This window comes from Seriola dumerili, unplaced genomic scaffold (genome assembly GCF_002260705.1).
Source record: "Seriola dumerili isolate Sdu_G_001 unplaced genomic scaffold, Sdu_1.0 BDQW01000003.1, whole genome shotgun sequence".
NCBI lineage: Eukaryota > Metazoa > Chordata > Actinopteri > Carangiformes > Carangidae > Seriola > Seriola dumerili.
In genome coordinates this window covers 11,517,289-11,538,369 of record NW_019174258.1, presented here as the reverse complement: position 1 = coordinate 11,538,369, position 21,081 = coordinate 11,517,289, and positions in this window count along the sequence as shown.

Here is a 21,081-nt window from a genome sequence, read left to right as displayed (position 1 = left end):
CATAGTAAATTCAAATGTTAATGATGCTCCTGTTTTTCCTCAATCACTCGCCCGTGCCATTAGTTTGGCTCAGAAATGATGATCAGCAGTTCTGAACAGAAAATGACACATACAGGCTGCCGTTCTTCTTCCTGTAGATGACCCTTAGAAAAACAACCACACAACTTGTTTATCTATTGTTTTACTTTTCACTCGTCATTTCCCTGGGTCTCTCTGACATATTTCTCCCTTCATATTCCAGGATAATTGGCAACCTGTTTTTCATTTGCATCAAGTCTCTCCGGGGCCCCTCTAAGGAAGAGACAGGCTCTAGGTTTTTGATTTATTATTTCTTTTCTGACTGCTCACTTTCTAGACAAGTTCTTTTGAAAAACAGTCATTTTAGTGATCTACACGAAGCTATGTAACTACCAATTTTTCTTCAAAAGTAGACTAGAGTGAATGTCTGTTGAAACTTGGCTTTTATGTTAAAAGCAAGGGAAGCAGTTTTCCTATTGGTCTTATCAAATGGGAAACTCAGACGAAGGTTGGTTGGTTGAATTAGACCAAGTGCGGTAACCTCTAAAGTCTCATGAGATGCATGTGTGTTAATATTCTCAGAAGTGGTAAATAAAGAAACAGTGATTACTTTCCTGCAGTATGTACAGATATGATGATCCAGTAAGTGAAATGATTAGTTGATTAGTTGTTTTCCTCCTGAGTAAATGCTCCCTCACCTCTTATTCAACCTTTTGCTGCTGAGTGCTCATTAGAGGAAATGGTGGTAATAGAACGGACTGCATTTAGCTTAATTTAAATAAAATCTCACACAATGCACATCTTTAAAAAAAAAAAAAAAAAAAGAAGCTTGCTATGATTTACACTGATGTTCTAACTTATAATACAATGTAATACAATGACACACGCTATATTTTAGATGATAGAAAACATGCTGTCCCTGAATGACATATACTGTAAAGCCAGTGACATACATGCACACTACATGTGTCACTCATGTCACACATGCACGTGTGACACATGCACACTAGGGAACATGATGCTGACCTCCTGACAGCAAGAAAAAGCACTTGTTTGTTGTATTTGGCAGAACAACATGAAGAAGTAGAAAAAAAAAGAAGTAACATACATACTGTACATAGTGCATGAAACTAGAGTCCGGTTTACTTGTCTTTACTTGTTTCTGAACCAAACCATGAATTGGCCTTTGAGGTGCTTGATTTTTTTTTATCCAGGACCCAAAGCTGGGGTGGGCAGTATTTTTTTGCTGTCAATGGGCAAAGATTCCATAATCACCTTTCAGCATATTGTAATTCAAGTGGTCTGATGGTAAACTCGATGTTTGTAAAGGGAACGTGTTTCTATTGGCTCTTCTACAACAAGACAATGACTCTTGATGCCGTTTGGTTTTTTCCCTAGGTTTAGTCCTACACATCTCAGCTGTTACTATTGCTTATAGCTTGGTAGAGTCTGCAGATCAATTCTGAACCAAATGCAGAACAGACACATTTATCATAAATTACAGATTCATTTCTCACCATTATTGTGGAAAATTCTTTGTGATAATGATCAATATTAGTTTGACATTAGTTGACAAGAGCTTCAACCATTGTTGCTTTCATAATACATGAGGTTATAATACGTCCTCTGAGCAGCACTATGTCTTCAGGGCAGATTGGAGGCCGCAGTGAGTCACTATCTGAAAGTGATGAGATGGGCCGGGGCTGGCTGGTTAACATGCTAACTTCGGTAGGAGAAAAGACGTGATAGAGACAGGAGTTTATATTGATGTTGCTCTCCACAGCTGGAGACAGGAATGAAGTTTGATGCTAAACTACAACATTTCTTCTAGATTGGTAAGTGAACAGCTGTTAATGCTAACACTGGTGAAGTAGCGATAGCAAAACTTACAAATGGCTCCTTTTAAGTCTTGTTGATACTATATTAGATAAACCAGGTAGTAGCCAATCATTAAAGGAGCTATTTTCACATTTTCTTATTGCTACATAGTCAAAGTTAGAATTGACAGCTGTTTACTTACCTGGCAAGAGCTTCAACCATTGTTGTGATTACAATACAGGAGGTTATAATACGTCCTATGAGCAGGGCTACTACCTCAGGGCAACCTGGATGTTACATTGACTCTGACCAGCAGGTTAGCATGCTAACTTCAGGTAGAAGAGAGAAGTGATAGAAATAGAAGCAAAACAAGAGGGTTGCTTAGTCAGCTCTTGGTGGGTAAAGGAATGAAGTTTCTTCTAGACTGGTAAGTAAACAGCTGTTGGCTGTGTAGCAATAGCAAAACTTACAAATAGCTCCTTTAAGCAGCAATCCTCTTAATCAAATTAGCTGCACCTGTGCAAAATCCTGATGCACCAGCATCAAGAGTCTGTTCTGGCTGAATCAGAGTGGTGGTAGTTATGTTGCTCACCAATTATGGGGAACAAACTGATCGTTATACCCAGATGGAGTCTGTGCCAAAATCTAATCTTCATTTTATCAGGAACATTTTATATAAGTAAACTGCTCCATCCTGAATGAACTGAAGTTCGCCACCCTCAGTGTGACAAATCGGTAGTGACCGACTCTCAGGTTGACTCGGAGCATAGCGCCCACATACATAAAATTAATTATATGTGACTGCATGTNTGCATAGAAACCATGACAAATAGGTGGCACACTCTTACTGCGCCCACATACATAAAATTAATTATATGTGACTGCATGTGAACCATACAGCTATACCTTTTAAATAGCTGCAGCAGTTAACTGCAAATCATCTTGTGGCAGAGTTCACTGCTTTCAAGATAAACAGGACAGTGTTTTGAAACAGGTTGAGTAATGTGCTTTATGTAAAGACTGTGCCTCTACTACTGAAAATAAACCGTGAAACTGCACAAAACGGCAGAAATTTAGGTAAATATTAAACTGTCTCTTTCAATTTGCAAGTTTTTTCTTTGAAATGCTTTTACAAAAGAAAATTTTTGCCATCTAACACAACAATAGATAGTTAAGAGTTCTTTTTCACTGTGTTGCCCATTACAAACTATATAACAACTTCCTGCATTTCGGCTTCTGGTAAACCAACTACAAGCCATATGGACTGTAAATCCTTCAACCACAAAATGTCTGCACTGGTGCTAACTTGATCATATTATCTCATTAATATTGAACTGTAACAGCACCTTGAGGCCTTAAACATCTCCTCATACAACCGGACTGCATTTTAGCTTCACAAATGACTCTGTGATTAGACAAAACATGCTGATGTGCATTTTTTGGGGGTAGCGTGGAATACCATTAGTGGTTTGGTAAAGCCAGAGGGGGAGAGAGATTGGTAATTTGCAATAATTACATTAAGAAAGTGATACTGGCTGACTTAAAATGAAATAAACATGAGTGCTTAATGCACCCCTACATTATGCTCCCCATCCCCCCTGCATTGTTCTTAAGAAATTGGGCTTCTGAGAATTCATAATTACTTGTTTTATTCTTGGCCTAGCTTATGAAAGATTAAAATTACGTTTAAGGCAGGCTTATCCCTGTGTTGTTGCAGGAGTGCTTTTGTATGCCAATATCTGGGGTACTTATCACAGAATGGGATATCTTATAAACGGGTGCTTGTGGATACTCATGGCTACTCTGCCAAATTTGTCAGCGTCAAATGTAACATCTAAACTCTGTTCAGACATGCTGGGCAAGTGAAACCCAGAGGAGCCTTCTAAAGAGGAGATTGAAGGGACCAAACGGCAGAAAATAAACGGCGTGGAAAAACATGGGCTTATGATAAGTCTACAGAGAAATGGGTTGTTGGCCCTGTGCCTTTTGATATCAGTTTGAATTAGAATGATATTATTGATTTTTGCAAGAGCGGCCTGAAAATGCGCCTGTAGCCAGTCCTTAGAGAGTGAAGAGACAGAGACAGAAAAAGGCGAAGGGACAGAGGGAGGCAGGGAAGGAGATAAAGAGGAACAGGCAGAGGAAGACAGATAGAGGGAAGGAGGGAGGGAGAGAAGGAGAAGAATAGGCAGATAGAGGGAGGGTTCGGATAAAGGAAGAGCAAAAGGCAGAAGCATGAGTGAGGGTCTGCTTGCAGAAATAGAATGACTCCCCAATCAATTGTGCGTTGGTGGCCCTGCTGTGAGACTGCAGGGGATCCCTCAGCAGGAACACATAAAGGAGAGGTCATAATAGGCCAATACATTAGATAAATGGCATTTACTGCTATGGAAACGACTCCAACCTGGCTGGAGGTTGCCCACCGTGCTGGCAGCAGGTTTGTATTTATAGTCCTCTCCTGCACCTCGCTGTGCAATTTCTCCGACACCCTACCCACCACCATCGCATACACACACGTATAACACCACCGCCTCCTCCTGCTCTTCAGCCTTGTCTTTTCCATCCTTCACCTCCCTTGGTTTCACTGATCCTACATTTGATATCCTGCCACCCATATACCCAGCTTCCCCTCCTCTCCTGCACACCAGTTCCTGGCATCCATCGTGTTCCAGGGTGGCGCTGTTGGAGACTCACCACTTCCTGTCAGCTCAAGAACTGACCTGCTGGTGCACTAAATGTTGCCCAGGGAGCACCAGAGGGGAGGAGCAGTCATGGAGGGTGATGATCAAACAAGTCACGATTGTGTTTGGAGCTATGGCAAATTTGTGGCCGTAACAGGCATAATTACTGAGCATTTTACTACTGTATATGATTATTATTTAGTGATTAGTTATCAGATTGTGATCTCTGCATCGATTTCTTGGACAATCATCTGCTTTTAAAGTGACTATAATCAATTTTTGTATAATAGTGTATCAAATGACAACATTATGACAATGTAAAAGGGGTCAGGCCTAGTGCTGAACCTACAGAGAATTATCAGCTGAATCTGCAGCTCTCCTCAGCTTTCCAGCTTCAGCTTTAGTGTTTTGGTTGACTCTCACTGTTCTCATAGGCCCCTGTTCAGACCTGGCATTAACATGATCTTCAGTGATCTGATCACAAGTGGACAGCTGTAAGCACATCAGCTCACATCTGGCATTAAAATGCGTCTCCACTTGTGAACACTTGTGATCGGATCTCACTTCCCTGCTTTATATGCAAATAAACACATATGCATTGTCAATGTGTTTGTATGTGTGTCAGAGAGAGAGAGAGAGAATGAATGTGGTCTGAGTGATTGGATCTCAAATGCATCCTCAATGTGTCTTGGGTGTGTTCACACCTGAACTTAGAGCTGTACACTTGTGATCAGATCACCTGAGACGGATGTTAATACCAGGTCTGAACAGGGCCATTGTGTTGCAGTGAAAGAGCTCTAAAAGCCCACTGCACACTACCTGCTCAGCACCAGACAGCAGACAGTCACAGTTAGCGACTAGCTGGTTAACACAGTGGTGCATTTAGCAGCTGAAGAGCCAGATATTTCCCTCAGGAGTTGATGGAGACCAAAAACATAGCTAAAAGAAGAGTGAATATTGCACTTACATTTGTTAAATTACACTGAAACATGACTCTAAATGAATTCTTACTGTTTCTCGTTTGTTGGATTGTCAGACAACTCAAATTAACTCAAATGATCTCCCATCTCCCTTCATAAGTGGGGAAACAATGAAATCTCCCCACATCCCAACACAACCATTACAGCCCCGTATGACAGTAAAGTGCATTTTAATCATCAACTTTGATGATGAAGTTTCGACATGTGAGTAAAAGCTCTCTGTCTTGGACCAGGAGGGTGATGTGTTTTAATCGTATAAAGATTTATATAGCTCTGTGGTGCCATAGCAAAAAAAAAAGAAAAAAAGAAAAAAAGCACTGCCGGTGGCTTCTTGGGCTTCTGCTGAAATAACTCATGTTGTCAACAGCTAACAGGTGACACAGAGGCTGATCTGCTATTGATTATTGTTACAGAGGGGAGATTGGGGGAAATGATGCTCACACACTATAGTTTTAATTTCCGTGGCATGGCTTTGATGTGGTTCCTGGATTCAGTATTACAAGGACCTGTTCAAATGGAATAAATATGCTCCACTGTCTGTCTCCACCTTCCCATTTATCCTGATGCCTTAATTTCAGGTTTCCTGACACCTAAAAAAGATTTCACAATCTATTGTGTACTATAACACCCCCTCTTTTCTCCTCCATACTCCTTATTTCACAGTGGCAGATGAATAATTAATTCCTTATTCAAAGGAAAAGGGCAAGCAGGCTCACAATATTGTCTATGAACGAGTACTTATAACCCACAGACCATTGTCACATTCATGTCTCCCAGGGGAGCAATTCCAACACAATTTACTGAGCATGAACATTAGACTGTCAGAACCAGGCCAGAGCCCCTGCCTTCCCAACACAACAACTCTGGTCAACTAATGCACAGGGGAGGAGAAGACATCGGGGAAGGCTTTGCTTTCAGGTAATGGCTCTTAGTGACGCTTATTCATTAAACAGAGTGTCTGAACAATAGAGCTCTACGTAATGCATCTGCTTTACACATCCTGCATTATTTATGAGCAGAGAACAGCTTTATATTCAGAATGGGTTAAAAGCTTAAAGGTTGTTCAGGGACTTGTTTTTTTATTAGACGCGGTGCATTCAGTATAATAGTGAAATTCTAAAGGGACACTGCTTAAAAGCTACAATAACCAACTTTTCCACAGTAAAGTAACAATAAATAAATAATGTATATCTTTATGCTGTGTCAACTCTGTGCCTGTCTGTCACCCACTGTGTATGTGTGTACAAGCCCTAAATGGTCCCTTTAGCCTAAAGGTGTCAGTATTTGTATGACGTGTCGTTCAATCATGTCTGAAAGTAAAAGTGTTTACAGCTGTTTCTAAAGCTTGAGTGTTATTTAACCTTGGTATACCCAGGTCTGGATCTCACATCAGTAGGGATGGGTATCGTTAAGATTTTAACGGCACTTTTACTGACGCTGCTTATCAATCCGGCGCTTTAACAGTGCTCTCATCAATCCGGTACATTAGCGTTACTCTTATCGGTGTTATTTTGAAAGAGAAAAAATTTAATTAAATCAAAAACAGTATTGACATTGTTTTATTTTCTCATATGTACTCAATTAACAGTCTTTAATACCAAACTTCAACAGCATTGTTTTGAACAAATCACTATTATAGACTGATTTTGTATTGGTGGAAATATAAAAGAAATGTAATACACAATGTGTTATGACAGGACTTTTTGACGAGTGTTTTTACTCTACACTAGTTCACCAGCAGCCCCCACATCACTACATCTGCCCCTGCTCTGAGTGGTCTGAAATTGGAACTGAATTTCTGACCGGCAGTTCAGATGATGCTCTGTCCATTTCAGATTGAATTTAAGAACACACCCAGACCAATCAGCTGGCTAATGGTTACTTTTCATCATTAACCCATGTTACCGCCATTACATGACAAAGACGTACACACACTTTTGACTGTTTAGTTTTCATTGCCATTGTCACATATAGCAGTGTCTGTGTGTGTGTGTGTGTGTTTGTGTGTGTGTGTGTGTGCTGCATGGCGCTCCAGCACGTGAAACGGAGTTGCTCTCGTCTCTCACACACACGTTTCAAGAGCGATGCAGATGCACGTCAGTGTTGAGAATAGATAAATGCATCGTAGATTAATGTCTTAATCAGAAACAGAGTTGGTGAGATAAAATGTGTGAGAGAACTTTCATGTCGCAATAATAAACAGGAAATCTATTTTCCTAATTTCTCAAGTAACGACAGCAGAACCAATATCATTGGAGTTTATTGATACTACTGTCTATAAAGATTTAGCCCGGCGGCCCGTACCGGGTTCCAGAACCCATCCCTACACATCAGGTCACAATGCACGAATGCAAGGCACACTAACATGATACGCAAGTGGAAATATGTACACAAAATTTTCCTTTGTCACTTGTCTGTATTTTTACAGTATTTTTGTTTATTTGGTCCTCGGTGTACAGGCTGCAGTTTGAATGTACCTGTAGGGGAAGCGCTGAGGGCAGCAAGTCTGCATAAGAGCAGCTGCACCAGGTCGAGTCGAACACACAGGTTTGTTGTACTGGTCTCAGCAGGGAGCGCACACAAGCCCCCAGGGGAAAACATGTATCAGTCAGACACCACGCACACTGCTTAAGGGAAGCTCAACTTTGTCACACAGTTTCCAAGTGAGTTTGTAACACTATTTGACGTTGTTATGCTTCCATTTGTATGGCTGGCGGTCGTGGTAGTTTGGTAATATCTAAAAGCTGAGCAGGTGGGAGAAGGCAAGAATTTTTGTCATGTTAGACTTGGGAGTGCGAGCATATGGCCACGTTCGCCACAGAGAAAACTTACAAATAGCACCTTTAAACCTCTTGCCATACACATCTCTAATTCTGTAATAAAAAAGGAAACCTCTTTACGAAACCAGGTACAAGACATAATCTATTAAAAATACACAAGAAGCCTTCTGAAACTTGGCCATGGTCTTCATGGACTCCTAAATTCAGAACCACAGGGACAACAAGAATACAGTATTTAAAAGAAGAAAACTTTAAAAGGACGTGCGGGAGAAGATGGCCTTGAGAAGCAGGTGAACAAGAAGGAATAGATCTTAGATAAATAGAACAGCAATTGGGTTTGAGCTATAAAGGAGACTTCCAGCTACTTATAAGAGAAGATACAACAGAGCCGAATGTTGGATAAATAATATTGGATGTCATGTATTTGTATCACTGTCTCCACCTCTGGGAGCTTTAACAACCAACCAAAATATGTCGTGTTTAATCCAACAGTAAGATACCTAAACTTCTCACCTGCAGCAGTCATTTTGCCGGCTAACTATCTTGCAACAGTGTCACCGATGTCTTCCATCCATAGTGATGGTCCAATCAGACTCATCAAACTGAAAGAGAGAACTTAAATTTCTTGCCATGGAGTAGTGTAGTGCAGGTTTGTGTTGCCAGGAAATAGAATATCATAAATGTGAAAGTTTTGGCATCTTAGAAATGGAAAACTCACATCCAAAGATTGCCTTTTGATCACTTATGTACTCTTTTCACAAGTGGCCTCTCTGGTTTTGAAAAGTGTGATTCACAGATTTAAGATGCAAAAAAAGAAAAGTAAAAGCCATTGTTTGTTGCCAGAAAATCCCATCAATAAAGATGAAATTTAATACAGGTATAAAAGGGGGGCAGCTTGTACAGCATTGATTGCTCATGTATTCAGAGGGAGATACTACACCTCTGAGCAGCTGTTGGTTTACTGTGTTTCTGCATGAGTTTGCAGAGTAAAAGCCTGAACCTTTACAGATCTGATCATGGACTCCTGTAAAGAAAAACAAAACAACAACCAACCAGACAAACAAACAAACAAACAAAAACTGTTCTTAGCTGTTTCACTGAGCCTCTGGTGGCTTGAATATTACAAGCTGAGAATCAGAAAAAAACTTTAATGATCCCCGCAGGGAAATTGCTTTGTTACGATTGCTCAACACTCTGTTAGAAAAGAGGAAGTGAAAAAGAAAACAAGTAAAAAATACAATAATAACTAATATAAAATAATAATAATAATAATAATAAATACAGAATAAGTGAATAGCAAAATGTATGAATGCAAATGTGAAAAAAGTAAAAAAGTAATGTTCAAGGTAGAATCACAGTACTGACGAAAGTGCAAAAACTTGTTAATTAGATTAACGGTAAATTGACCGTAATGTGCAATGGTAAAGTGAATTCAATGTGTAATGTGGTTCATTAACATGTGGTAAATTAACACGAGTTTAACAACAGAGTACTGATGGAAATGTGCATGAAGGGGAGGAATTGTATAAAAGGATGACCGCAGGAAGGAGGGACCTCCTGTGGCGTTCAGTGGAGCACTGTGGAGTCTCTGGCTGAACGTGCTCCTCTAGTTAACCAGAACTCTGTGCGGAGGGTGGGAGATGTGGTCCATGATGATTTTGTCAACATCTTCCTCTCTGCGACTACACACAGGGGGTCCAACTCCACCCCGAAGGACTGAGCTGGCCTTCTGAATCAGTTTGTGGAGTCTGTTGGTGTCGGCCACCCTCAGGCTGCTGCCCCAGCAGACCACAGTGTAGATAATGCCGTTGGCCAGGGGCATTTCTAGTGGTTGACAAGGTTTGCGACAAAGCCCAGACCATCTGGGCCTGAAGCCAGGGTGTGTGCACATGTGCAGAGCACGCACTGAATTCTTTTTTTTTTTTTTTTTTTGAAGAGCCTTGAGTGCTCATGTGTAGCAGATGGAATGGCCTCGAAATCCTTGCATCTTTTAAGCTTAACTTGAAAGAGGAATCTCTGCTTGTATGCTGCTTGATTTGCTTTGTCATATTAGCCTGTAAATAGTTTTTGAACACTTATGTGTCGAGAGCTGTTTGAAAAATCAGTGGATTAAAGTTTTGAGAGTCCAGCTTCAGTAGGCTATTACCCTTTTCAAAATCATCCAAACACAACAGCCGTACTGTAGTGAATTTCAGAACTTACAGACTTTCACAGACTCACTTCATTTTAAGTCTTGTCAAATTTCTCTGAAGCATCTTTACAGTGACATTTAAATTAAAAGTTTAACACTGTGTTTCAAGTTTAACTTGCAGCATCAATCATCAAGGACAAAAAACTGACAGATGAAGACCTTTAATAGTTTCGAATAACAAATTTAGAGTAAGTTATATAGCAATCAGGCCCTTCACACTGCATATGAAATATGGCAGCTGTATGGCACACTCCTCAGCAGAGGAGGAAAATGCTTCTGCTGCTTTGTTCCTGTTGTCTGGATGTGAGAGGAAGAAACACCCTGACCTGACTCCTGAGCACCGGGCAGCTGCGTGAACCCACAGTCAAGCTTTTCTGCGATATCTCTAAATTTATAGGAACACTACAGTGTGTGGGTGGTGAAGACACACTTATGGCCAAACACACTTTAACATTACAACTTCTGGACTTGCTGTACTTCATGTCTTCTCTCACATCTACAGTAAAGAAGCATAATTAAACTTAAGGCCAAACTTTAAGGTGGTACTACGTCATGTTCTGTTGTTTCATGTGTATTGATGGCAGCACTATTATATGTTTGAGCTGTTATAATCCATGTTTGAAAACAATGGACGTTTCATTCACAGAAATGACAGGGGTCAAAGAACAAACTTTGATGTTGCTTTTCAATCTTATATAAGATGTGTCTGAAATCACTCACCTGCTCATTCATTCATTACTCCCTGTATAACAGACAGTCAGTAGTAAGTAACTAAGTAAGTAAGTCAGTGAGTGAGTGAGTGAGTAAGTGAGTGAGTGAGTGAGTGAGTGAGTGAATGAGTGAGTAGTAAAGTAAAAGTAAATTGTGATTTCAGACACTTATCTTTGATTATGCATAATCACAGACAGGTAAATGTAGCACACCTGTAAATCTACAAAACATCTGTGCATCTTTAGAATCTGATGGATCATATTGTGGGACTGTTAGCAGAAAGGCCATGCAGATGATGCTGCTTTTTCATTCCATAGGCCTTTTTTCCCAGCAGACATTGCAACGTGTCATAGTAGAAAGGACACAGGTGTTAAACATTAAGGATGGCTCTTAATGTCTGAAAACACTGGCAGCAGATATCACAGTAGTAAGGTTTTGCTTTGCTTTAAGTCAATAAACCAGTGGTTCTAATCCGCGCTCACTGTGGTTACACTACCTACATCACCTGTGTGTGACGGCTGCCTCGGTGAACTGCTGCAGCTCGCTCACGTGTGTGTCCAGACTGCCAGCATTGTTAATGCTGCAGCGCTGCTACTGCCAGCCCCATCTTTCTACACTGCGTTAGCCTTTGATAATGGCCATCAATAATAATAAGTGGTCCGAACAGTGAAATGAGGGAGAGAGAGAGTGTGCTGGAAAACTCCTGCCCCTCACCTGATGTTCTGTTAACTTATGGACATTGTATAATTACATTGCATTTTTGCTATGACTATATAGTGCACATTTCGCCTCCACTTCCTGTGGATGCAATTGCTAAAATGGTTAATGCAAAAGCAGCATTGACACCAGAGGACTGACTGAGCTCGTGTACAACAGGACGTCACCAAGCCCCGTCCACTCTGTCAGTCTTGTTGGGGGTGGTTGGGAATTCAATTATTTACATTTCGTGATGATTATAGATTTTGTGTTAGAAAGATTTAGGGATAGTCAAAAAACATTCCTGGCTAAAACCTGATGCTGAAGACACTGATGGCGTTGGCCACGACAAACTCATAAGACATCCGCATCATAGTGGCACACACACTGAAGGACCTGAGACTCTGCTCTGGCCCTTCCTATAGAGAGCGTACCTGGTCCAGTCCAATTTATTGTCCAAGAGCACACCCTGATATTTGTGCTCCTGTGCCATCTCCACCATCATTCCCCAAATGGAAAGAAGAGTAGCAGGAGTCTTCGATTCGATCTTCTCAGGTCCACCACCAGCTTCTTTGTTTTGCTGATGTTGAGCTGCAGGTGGTTAGCTCACACCAAAACCGTTCACCACCCTCTGGTACTCTGACACATCCACCCCTTAATGCATCCAACTACTGCAGAGTCATCAAAGAACTTCTTAAGGTGGCTGGTCTGAACCTGAAGTCCGAGGTGTACAGGGTAAGGAGAAAAGGGGACAGGACAGTCCCACCTGGCAGTCATCTTCTTCCCCAGCAGGGCAGGCCTGGAAAAATCAAAGACCCTGATTCTGGCTGCGCCCCCTGGCCTGTCCAGGTGGATGTATCGACGGTGGTATATGAAGGCATTGTCCACTCAGACATCCGGTTGGTAGGTCCAATGAAAGCTTGACCAGTGGGTGGAGGAAATCCAGGAACAATCTCTCCAAAGCCTTCATGATGAGTGAGGTCAATAGTACCGGCCTGCAGTCAATCAGACGGGCCTTCTTCAGTACAGGAACCAGGCAGGATGTCTTCCACAACACAGGGACTTTCTCCAGATGTAAACTGAGGTGAAAGAGGTGAAACACAGCTGGAGGGTGCAGGCCTTGAGCAGCTTTTGCTGCTGCGGTGGAGGGTATATATATATATATATATATATATATACAAACTATTGATACAGGAATATATTGTATTACTTCCTCTTGCGCAACGTTATCAATACACTGGCACCAATATTGATATTTTTATTAAAACATGTAGGTGCTCTAAATGGATTCTCCCACTAATTTGACTTACCAGAGTCACCACTTCATGACTCCTCATGGTGGCGCCTGTCAAATGAATGACAGTAAACTTGTAGTGAAGAAGAAGAAACTTAAAGGGGGACAGAGTTGGAGAAAACAGATCACAGAGGTACCATCTCCTTTCAGGTCTAAAGTCTGGCCTGACTTCAGCTTTTACAACACTCATGGCACAAATAAAATAGATAAACACTGTGTTACATTAATGATCCACACACACACACACACACTGCGAGGCAGACCAGAGATGCTGTCCTGCACACAAACACACATGCTTACATTTTAACTACTCAGCACTGTGTCAACAGCCAGGCTCTATTTCCTCTGATGGAGAGAGCAGGTCCTTCACTCTCACACACCAACACACACCTGGACATAAACACACACAGGCTGCGAGTGGACCATCAGCAGTCTGCTGCTAAATGCACATGTAAAAACACACACCTACACACTGGGCATTTTTCTGTCGTCTGAATTATAGCTGGAAGGTGACTGAGACAGAGACTGCAGTCTGCAAGTCTGAATACTGATATATGATGGAAATGGTTCCAGTTTTATATAAAACAAGTTGATTATATTTGTTAAGCAAAGAATGTGTATTTTTTATGTTTTTATTATTTTTTGAGAAAGAAGAAACTGAACTCAGTCTGTGTGAGTGTGTGTGTGTGTGTGTGTGTGTGTTAAAGAGGCACTAAGGACTCTATGTACTTTATTGCACACTGTTTCATCTCAGTTCTCAAATTCTGTGAAACTGACACCACAGTGCAGTGAATTAATACATGATTCCTGCTTTTTGCCTTTTAGAGATATTTTTCCTGTCCACTTACACAGATATCGTGATATATCCTAGATGACTATTTTGCAATGTATCGAGTATCGGACAATCGCTGTATCGTGATACCATCGTTATCGTGGACATTGTATCATAATAGTATCGTTTCATATCGCATCACTTCAATGGGAAAGTAGTTTCAGACTCTTGTACCCCACTGTATATATTTTATTAGTGAAGCAAGGCAAACATGAGTGATTCAACATAGATAGACAATGCAAGACATTGGAGATGTACATACAATACTACAGTAGGACAACACCAAGAAGAAGAAGTAAGAAGGGACCTAGGTAGAAAGCAGGTGGAGTGGAGATGGGGAAGGAGTAGGAGTGAAACGGTTCACCTTGTTGCTCTGTCACTGTTCCCATCTATCCTTTCCCATCTAAACCGGTGATGGTCCTCATACCTCTCCAGATCTCCCTGGTGTCATTCAGCTGCAGCCTCTGCTCCAGCTGCCTCCTATAGGCCTCCTCTCCTTCTCTGATATTCACTGACAGCTGGTTCTCGACCTTCTGTATTGACTCTCTGTCCTCTGACCTGAGTACCCTCTTCTTGTCGATCAGGAGTGCTTTGATGTCCTTGGTAACCCAGGGCTGTTGTTGGGGAAAAAAGTGGACATTTTTGACTGGATCAGATTTAATGTCCTCGGTCAACCACTCTGTCAGTTTGTCTTTGTCCTCACCATTTTCCATGAGACACATGGACACTGAAAGCAGTTTAATAGAGTATCCTTTGTCTCCTCGGATCACCACCTCATAGTATTGATTGGGGCGGGTTGACACATGACAGGTGGTCTGTTCTTGCACTGAAGGTGGACTAGGTTGTGGTTTGATCTTCCAAGTGGGGGGAGGGCAGTGGCGCTGCAGGGCTCTCTGACATCGCCATACAGCAGGTCAGAGTCGTGTCTCCTCTAGTAGTCCAGCCACAATCTGAATGAATGTCAGAGTCATGTATAGTTCTGACATTGCCCATGATGCTAGAAGAGAGACTTATATCTCAGTCTCTGTTGTCTGGATCAAGCTCTCTTCTTTCATTGCTCCTCTGCATCCTCTACGTGTCCTCCTCCTGACTTCTGCAAGGATGTCCATTGTTATGGTAATCATGCCAGCCGGCTTCGGCACAATCAGCTGGTTCTCGATGTAAACAATGCGACTGTGGAGTGGCAGCGCAACAGTAGCGTTACTGGATAATAGCATTCAAAAAGTAGCTGAATGAAAAAAGTAACTCCACATGAAAAAGAAACAGACTAGAACTCTCTACTAGCATGTTTAGATAGGACGCAGCTTAAATAAATTAGTAAAACTTTATACAAGGATGACAAAAGAATCAAAAAATTTGGAAAAATAAGAAAATGAACAGGAGCAACTGCAACAGGCTATATTAGCACATCTGAACTAAATAAGTCTCTGTATGTGGACAACTATTGCACAGAATTATGACAGTTAAATCAGCATTTACCATTTACCCTTTCAGCTACATAGGATAAATGTTACTAGCCATGTTAACAGCATTGCTCCAGGGATAGCAACGCATAGCAATGATAGCAGGGATAGCTTTGGTTCAGACATATCTCAACAACTATCAGATGGATTGCCATACCATTTTATACAGACATTTATGGCGCCCACAATATCAAACCTATAATGGCTCTGGTGATCCTGACTTTTCCTCAAGTGCCACCATGAGGCTGAGATTTATTATTTTGATATATCTTAATAACTATAGGACAAATTGCTATTTAATTAGTACACTTTGGCATTTCCTTTACTTTTCATCGTGTTGTCATCAGGTCAACATTTTTAACTGGTTTTTCAATTTATGACCAAATAGTTGCAAAATACATTCCCATCAGCCTTGGCTGTATTAAGTTTAGTACTTATTAGCAGACACTAGCATGCTAACATGCAAAACTAAGATGGTGAACACAGTAAACAATACTGCTAAACATTAGTATATATAATTTGTCATTATGAGCATGACATTTAGTTAAAATGAATGCTGCATAGGACTCAGAGCTGCTAGCGTCGCTCTAGACTCTAGACTCAACCGTATCCTGCTCCAGGTATTTATTTCTTTTCATCCATTTCTTATTGCCACCACCTGCTAAACCTGACCAGTGTAGTGTAGTCAAGGTAAGATTTTTACCACTTCATCACAGCCTGAAATGTTACCAGCCCAGCACTGCAGCAGCCTGAGCAGACCATTTGCAGGTCTTGCGGTCTCCACATGGCATCTCTGTGGTCCTGACATGTAGTTAGATTTTTGAGAAGCTGCATGTCAGCGCCGGAGCCTCTGCATATAGCTTCTGCAAACACCCTGACGCAAATGTATAAATCCGGCCTAACACACAAGTACACATTCACATATGGTACGTGCAAAAATCCAGGCACACTAAGACACACAGAGCTGGCATCTAGTCCCGTGTTCTCAGTACAGATTGGGATGTAGGAGTGATTTAATGAGGTGTGTGTGTGTATGTGTTAGAGAGGTGATAGTGAAGGTAATTGTCAGCCTGCTGGTAAATCCTGTCCTCTATAACCTCTCACTTCCACCTATATCATCACCTCTCAGCTTCCAGCTGAGTGTGTACATGTATGTGTTTTACAGTGTTAATAAAATGTCACACACATGCAGCATATTGTATCTCCATAGAGATAACAGAAGAAATAACAAAGACAGGGATAATTTAGACACAAACTAGATGTTATTAAGAGTCAGATAAACAGCATGCAAACCATTTGAATGGATGTTTTTGTTCTGCATGTATGTATGAATTGAGCTTTTGCCCAGTATGGGTATGTGCTGCATTGTATATATCAGTCTCCTTAAAACTAAATAGCTAGACCCACTTTAAGGCTCAATACCTTCTCCCTTCACAACACAATACATAAAGAGAGTAAACAAAATAATGCTGCAAACACCAAGTAGCAGAGTCCTTGCTGAAATGGGGTCGAATCATTTGATAGTGTTGCTTGATTCAACATTTTGGAAGGGTGTTATTTCTCAAAGATGAAATGTTTGCAGAAAGTTGCATCTGTGGGGACTATGGTTTAAGTACTCGAAACAAAAATTCTGTAAATCATAGAAAAAGTAATGCCATATTCTGTAAATTAAATAAAATATATTTTGAAAATGTGAGCCTGTTATTGGCATGATCAAATGTAGATTGAAACAGCGCTGTGCTCAGAGGTGATGAAATATTTTAACCATCATACCAGCCATTCAGGAAGTGTGGCTCACATTTTCTTTGCTAATTTTTATTCAAAATATCTTTAAGAGTCCCAACCTTATAGTTAGAAGTGATTCAATTATTTATAAAGGCATGTCCAGGAAATAAGTGGCAATCAATTCTCACTGTTTATTTTTGTGACAGAGCCTGTACAGGAAATATGAATTATCTGTGACATATAATACACGACAGTTACTGGTTTGAAAATCGCTGCTACACAGCAGCAGTTCTATTCTTCTTGGCCTTTTTGAACTCTGAAAGGAACAGTCAGTTCCTGCTGTAATCATGTTTCATCATGTCTTACCAAATTACTTATAACTCTCTGACAGGATCTTCATTTTATTCATCTTATACATACAATAGAGATGTTTCGTAGAACTTTAATGTAACAAAATTGGTGTTATTACTCATCAGTATGATGAAAAAAAAACAAACAAATAAAACACAGTGACTTCATGTTTGTGATGGATGTGCTGGTCAACACTTTTTAAAATATTGCATGATAACATGTTTCCAAGCATATCAGGTGTTCAATGCGGCAACAGAAAACAAACAGTGAGTAATTTATTAAAATTAAGTTTCTAATATTCTCCATCTATACAAAAATGTTCACATTACATTAGTGACAGTCTATTATTTCTGGAAGTATCTTCGTGTGTGTAACACAAATCTGTTTTCACATTGGGTTGGCTGTATTTGGCATGCATGCACACCTTTTAACTATTGTTAATGTTTATATGAGCAAAGTCCTGAACCTCCAGCTTCTTCACTTTAGTTGTTCGAGTTGGAGTTGAATCAGGACCCAGGGGCAAACTGTGGATTATGGAAACTAAATGATTCAGGGGCCCCAGAGCTAGACATGGGCCATGGACCAAACATCTAACACATTTACTGTTCCATGGCCCCAATTCACCTGTTGTCAGGGGACCGAGAGTTTCTAGCAACACCCCTACATAGACCCCTGAGCTTAATGAAGTGATAGAGTTGATCAGTTAAGATATTCCCAACTGCATAGTTGGTGGTTTTGCCCATCGGGGTTAATGAGGTGTTATTAACACAGTTTCTCTTGTAGAAAACGCTGTAAACTAACCTCAGTTGTCTGGGGTGGTGAAGTTGTGAAAAACCAGAACTGCAGCTCAAACAGGCTTACAGCTACAACCAATCAATTCTGAATTAGAAACTGCAGAAGTTAGAGACTAAAAATCAAGAGCTACACAGCAGGTCAACATCCATGTTTGCTGCAGTCTGTTAAATACTTTACTACTACTACATTTTGATTGGACACTGAAAGCATTATATTTACATCTGATCATATCACAGTTAAGAAGTGTGGGTCATTTTTAGGACGTAACCTAATTATTGTTGATGCACACTAAGTAAAATAGAGATTAACAAAGGTTTTTATAATACTACAGATTAAGGCCAATTCATACCTTTCGCATCCACGTGTCCGCGAGGGTCCGTGTGACATAAATGTCATCATCATGTCCATGAAGGTCCAAACGGACCCTTATAGGGCCGTCTGTGTGCAGCCCAAATGTTTTGAGTCTGTGTGCATAGCAAGCGCACCGACTGTGCATGCTCCAGATAACAAAATTGATTCTTGCCTTGAGGTGAGGATGTGCAAGGCGATTTGGCATTATCCACGTTTACATGATTCTTCTTTCAAACATAATACAAAATACTAAGACCGCCAAATGGTGTTGGACTCCTATTTTATATATAAGTGGTCGCACATTATATTTTCTCTTTTTGCCTTCCTCTTTTTCTCTTCTTCACTTTTATAGCTGTTGACAAACAACATTGTGATGCATTACTGCTACTAACTGGAGCGTCGGGAAATGCGACATGGACACCAGTTGTAGTATGAATGGAACTCTGGTATAGTAAAATGTATTCAGACAAAGCTTCAGACTTTTCTTCGGTAAGCAGCCACATGGTGAGAGGTGTGTTACATGTGAGGATATGTATCTTCAATGCCAGACAGTATACAACAGAAAAGAGGCTCCTTTCAGAAATGCATCTTTTAACATAAATGTAATGGCAATTTTACACATTGGGCTCATGTCTGAATTAGTCCCTGAGCACACTGAGTACATGTGAAAAACACTGTCTGAAAAATTTCAAAATGCCCATAGAGATATATTATGAGTGCATCGAACATCTTGGATGATTTGGTTTGCCTATAACACACCAAGGATTAGACACAGTCTGTACTGTTTTGTTTCCCTATTCTTTTCATTTCTAGCTGACTAATCCTGGGAAGTGCATTGCTGCCTCTCGCCAGTTAAAAACAACAACACATTCGGTCTTTGCAAACAGAAATGATGATGCATGTGTTGAGAGATCCGATCACAAGTGTTGACGTGAGATGTGAAGACACAGTCTAATGCCAGATGTGAAGTGACATACTTCTACCTGTGATCAGATAGCTCCATACACATGTTAATGACACCAGGTGTGAACAGATCCACTTTCCTATAAAAGTCATCATGGAAATCGTACTACGTCTGACCTGGTAACAGTTCAAGTAAAATTTCTACCGCTGAACAAGTCTGCATCGATTTGATTGAACTCTTTAGCAGCATAAGATTAAATATGCACAGAGGGAAGTTAAACACAACTGCTGTTGACTTACTAACAGCTTAGTAATGAATGTATCACTTAGTTATCATCTCTTATGTTCAAAGTAAAGCAAAATTAGTTTCAGATCACAGAAACAATCTTAAAGACACCCTATGGAGTTGTCTTGTAAACAAACAAAACATTACATTCTCTGTTCCTCATTAAAACACAATGAAACTCACCCAAGAACATTTTCTTGCTATTATTATTTTGTATTATCATTATTACCCTACAAGGCTACCACTCCACTCCAGTTTCATTCACAAAAATATGGCCAAAGAGAGTAGCTCACACTGTAGAGCTGATGGAAATCAGAGGATAAAAACTGAAGTTTAACAGTGTCAGTAGTACGGTGTCAGAAATTAAGAATGAATGGTTTCATATAGAAGTGGCCCATGACTCATTTATTAGATCTATTAGATGAGGAAATATTAGTGCCCACAGTAGGTGATATTTACACTGTAGGTGCAACAGAGGATGAGTTTGAGACAAGTTTCTGTGCCGAAATAAAATGGTAAAAATGGTAAAATATATTAAAAAAAAAGACATCTGAGTAAATTAGAAAGCCATGATGATGATATGGTGAACAGAATAGTATTTTTGTTTGTTAGTTTAGTTGTGCATTTTGGTATAAAATTCAAGATCCAAATTGATTGATATTATGACATTATGAGTTCAGGTCAAATGAGTGTTTGAAGAGAGAGACAAACTGTGCGTGACTCATACGACAGGTCTGGAGTACACGTGAGTTTTGGTTGTACCTCACTAGTACTGAAAAACTGGTGAATGCCACAAATCCTCTTAAGTAACTTTTATGTGCCACACAAGAACAAATCATAGGAGCTGTTCTTGTGTTTATCTTTGTGGTCTAACAAACATGTTGAATGCTTTTACACCCCCATAACACATTTGCACCATTTTAGAGGAAATTCTTCTTATGTCTTATCAGTTTTAGAAATGATTGATTCCCCTTATGGAGCAGGTTAAAAGGAAGAAAAATATACAACAATCATCAGACCCTTTGCTTTTGCACTCTTGGATGTTATACAGTAAAATAGCAGCAGATTAATTAAAAAAATTACCAGAGAAGCGGTGGCAATAATTAAGGCTTCAATCACAAAAAATCATCACTAATTCATTGTGCGAGAGAAGTAAGTACTATTCTCTTTCTTAATATAACTTGTCTCCAACTCATGGCTGTTCTC